At 34.6% G+C, this 4,396-nt stretch overlaps 1 long non-coding RNA gene across 1 annotated transcript; it reads right to left on the bottom strand.

The window, feature by feature from the left end:
- Positions 1-1,511: 1,511 nt before the first annotated feature.
- Positions 1,512-3,860, bottom strand: LOC132849157 (uncharacterized). Its single transcript, XR_009648821.1, has 4 exons — positions 3,465-3,860; positions 3,264-3,362; positions 2,947-3,003; positions 1,512-1,887 (listed from the first exon to the last, which is right to left on the bottom strand). It is a non-coding gene; the product is annotated as an uncharacterized LOC132849157 (long non-coding RNA).
- Positions 3,861-4,396: the final 536 nt, after the last annotated feature.

Here is a 4,396-nt window from a genome sequence, read left to right as displayed (position 1 = left end):
TACTGTACCAACATGGAACCTACATGGGTGAGATTCAGACACCAAAAGGTGATGTTTATTGTTTAAAGAGTAATTGGATTCATAACCAAATTCTTAACCAAATTTATAAGCAAATTGTTCGCTGAAGTTAACACCAAGCTTGAAAAACCAAACTGTTAAATAAATGTGCATGTTTTTCAGAACAATGACTCACCCATGTTGATCAAACAGGACCTGACAATGTGCTGTCTGGTCCTCGGTGCGCAAACCGTGGATTTTTTAAAGCACTTTGAAACGGTGAGTGTAAATAGTCTAATATATAGAAATCTTTCTGACAATAAATGATTACCCTAAAACCAATGTTAGTTAAATGTTAATAAGTTAACTTAGTGTAAATGTGACGATGGATGCTAGTTTTTTTTTCTCATTTTCTGTCCGTTCACAGAAACATGAGCTATTTCTATCAGGTCACATTTAATAACGTTAGCCAGTGTTATATGTTCCCAGTTACAGCGTATGTATTTTGCTGGCAGAAGTTTTTTTAAAACTAAACTAAAACACAAAGCAGAACACACAGAAAGCCTGCTGATGGATCTGACACCTCATTATTAGTGAGGTTATTAGTCCAATATTACAGTATTGGGCATCACCATGGCTAATTCACACACCTCTACAATATTACACTTAGTAACCTTTGAATAAGGAAGGCACATATCATCAGCTCCTACAAGGAAAACGTCATTTGAGAACCTATGCTTGCCTAAGACCCTAAGATTACCTGCAATGTCCAGTGCCATGGCTCCTGTAATACACCTAACCAGTGCTCCTGGAGCCCCTAAAGGCTCCGCTAATTTAAAAAAGAAAAAATGATAGAAAATGAAATAGCAAAAGAGGAAAGTGGAAAATACAATAGAAACAACAAATTAAAAAGGAAAATGACAGCAAAAAATAATTGATAAAAAATGGGTGTAAATATGGATTTTAAAATATTTGAAAACAGTAACAACATCTTTAATGTTCAGATTTATTGTTTATTTGTCTCATCATACATTGTGTTTGCTTTTTAATACATGGTCACTTCATCTCAGTTTTATTAAGGATGTGTAATGTTTGTACAAAATTAGGACATGATTATTGGTTTGATTTCTGTGTAGATATCTAATAATATAAAGTAATAATGGTGCAGACAGGAGGTTAGATATTCATCATACACAGAGATTAATTTATTTTATAACCTTTTAACATTCTCCAGCTAAGCAATAGAAATCTAGAATGATTAAATATTGATTATATATATATATATATATATATATATATATATATATATATATATATATATATATATATAAAACTCACTCTCTCTTTTAACAACAGACTCGATTTTTTTTTTCAAAAACTACTTTAAGCTACTAGTTAGCTTAGAGCTAAATATTTGTATTAATTAGTCAAAATCTCTTTTTGCAAACCTCCGTTTTTTATTTATACCAAACGTTTCAGTATGCAACTCCTGATCATCTGGTACACCAGATTGATTTGGCACAGATTCACGCCTTAATGCAAACACATTCCTCTTCTTTGTGGGGGCCTGGGACTGAGCTGGGACTGGGTTCTGACTGAGCTTGTCCTTGCAAATCTTAATTATGTAATTTACATTTATTTTTTTTATTTCTTCTTCTTCTTATTCTTCTTCTTCTTCTTCTTCTTCTTTTTCTTCTTCTTTTTCTTCTTCTTTGCACAAATATTTATCTTCATCCACCCACTTAATCAGTTTAACTGCTTCTTCTTCTTTAATCACTTTTATCTCCTTGTATTTATTTACAATTTTCTTAAATCCATCTTTGTAGTATTTGTTCATATTCTCTAGTGTAAGTCTGGGGTTCACATCCACATCTGATTGATTAGTTCCACCTGAGAAATATAGAGGTATAAAGAAAAAATTAGATTTGATCAGTGTGGCAACTCAAGCATTGCAGTGATTTGATAATTATGTATAGTAAAGGTAAAATACATATTAAACACCAAAACATTAATAATCCTAGGATCCAGTATTTCTGCCTTTTTCAGTCTACTATACACTATGTTAGAGAGCCTGCTAACGGTTCAGTCTCGATGGCCATGGGAAGCCCTTTTAGAGTTATGAAATGACAGGCTTTTGAGAACTAGTCAGTGGCCATGAAAATCATGGTATATCTTTTGGAGAAAGATTGGAGAGAGGTGAGACCAGGGTCACAGCAGAATAGGCATTGGTTCTCGGAGTCCTGTGGGAACCTGGTGGCTCATTGTGGGCTGGACACAGCTTTGATGTAAGTTTCAACATCCTTGGCAAGGGAGGGCCACCAGAAGGCATTTTGGAGAACAGATATGATTTTTGAATACCTGGATGAACAGAGCTAATGACTGTGTGGACCCAGTGGAGCACTCAAGGGCACAAGGTGGTGGGAACATAATGTCTGGTGGTGGTGCATTTTAAAGGTGGCGGCTCAGACTGTTGGGCGAGTCCCAATGAACCAGGGTGAATAATATGGATGGTGGTAAGATGGGCTCAGGGCATGTAGATTGATGTACTGTGTCATGGCGTCCCTTAAGCCAGTGTCGCCATTCCTCCAGAGATCCGCTATAGCGGGGGTCAATTTTCTAGATCAAAATGCACATGAAAATAATTTCCTGTGTGCGCCACAACTGGATGTGTCAACCTCTACTACAAAGTGAACGTTCTGGCTGGGTGTTTCAGAAGGGGGTCTGTGGTGAAACAGGCTTTTTTAAGGTGGTCTGAAAGGTGGATTAATTTTTCATTCTTTTGTTTGCATTTTCTGCCCGTTTTATATATACTGTATATATTTCTTTTGTTTTTGTTGGCTGAACTCTGTCTTTGACTCTTTGCAGACTGTCCTATATTGGATTTTTTAGACTATAATACTTTTGGTTGCCTCTTTAGAGTATTCCAAAGCAATAAACCTTTTTACTAACCTTCGACCTCACTCTTTGGTGTGTTGTTGTCTGGACCTGAGGTGTCTATACCCAGTTCTGTAGCACAAGGGTAAAGAACAAAACTGTGCTGTAAACATCTTTTATTTGAAAGTGACAGTAAAATTAACATTTGAATTCTAGCATCATTTTTTAAAAATATGTATTTAATTAGAAGAAGCTTTGTTTTTATAAATAATAATATATAAATACTGTAAAGTTTGGAATTTATTGTTTTATACTGATTCACTTGTAGAGTCTCTGCAATAATTGTTGATGATTATATAATAATAATTGGGGGAGAAATATTAAAAACCAACAGTGTGTATGTAGTCCGAGGATTCCGGGTGGGCCATAATTAGTGACAGCTTCAGTGCTTTAACCACGTGTCCTTTTCCAAATGTTTAGTCAGCAATTCTCTGGGGGACATAAATATTAAACACAGGTTAATATTTGGAACTTAAATTTGACCTACTAATTTTGTTGAAGGACAAATGTTCATGTTGGTGTTTAGGCGAAACCTGCATGCTACGGATACATGACTGCTGGCAGTAGTCAGTGCACGTTGATGGTCCCAGTGCAGAGTGTTCATGGAAATCAGATGTCTTCCATAAAAACTAGGAGGCGTTTTCCTATTCATATTGTTGTTATCCATATTGTTGTTATCCATCTTGTTGTTATCCATCTTGTTCTTATCCTTCTTGTTCTTATCCTTCTTGTTCTCATCCTTCTTGTTCTCATCCTTCTCCTTTAAATACTTCTCAATTCTATCCTTATCGTTCATCACTAAGTCATAGAGTGCCTTATTCTTTTTTTCATCATTAATGAGAATTTTACAGAGTTCCCAAAAACTATTCTGTGGAGGAATGTGGTCTGCCTCGACCACTCCAGGGATCGTTTCCTTATTTTCCTTATTTTCCTTATTTTCCTTATTTTCCTTATTTTTCTTATTTTCCTTGTTTTTCTTATTTCTAAGTCTTCACAAGAAAAGAAAAAGGGACAAACGTTAGTATTTTGTTGGGTTTTGTACATTATGAACATAGACAGGTAGCAGCTTTCTCCTACACTTTCTGCATGATTGCAGGAAAAGTAAGACTTTTATGTTTTTAAGTTCTCCACTAGCAAAACACTAAATGTCCTAAACGTCTATTAGAAACTAGTGATACAGTTTACTGTTTGTTTTTTTTAACGTATGAAAAGTAGTTTCTAAAAAATGTAGATTTAATCTATGATAAAATAGACACACTGGACAGCAAGAAATCAACATGTAAAAAATAATAATGATAAACAAACACATTTTGATCAACACACAGATACATTTTCCTTCTGTTTTTTCCAGCTCCAGTGACATTTAATGGGTTTTTCTAAGCCACATTTAAGTTTTGTAATTAATATATAATGTCTAATAAACAAGCCTAAGGTTAGTATGTAAACATAAAACAAACAAATTAAA

Source organism: Tachysurus vachellii, chromosome 7 (genome assembly GCF_030014155.1).
Source record: "Tachysurus vachellii isolate PV-2020 chromosome 7, HZAU_Pvac_v1, whole genome shotgun sequence".
Taxonomy (NCBI): domain Eukaryota; kingdom Metazoa; phylum Chordata; class Actinopteri; order Siluriformes; family Bagridae; genus Tachysurus; species Tachysurus vachellii.
Note: the sequence above shows the minus strand (reverse complement) of the source record. Positions and strands in the feature narration are given on the sequence as shown.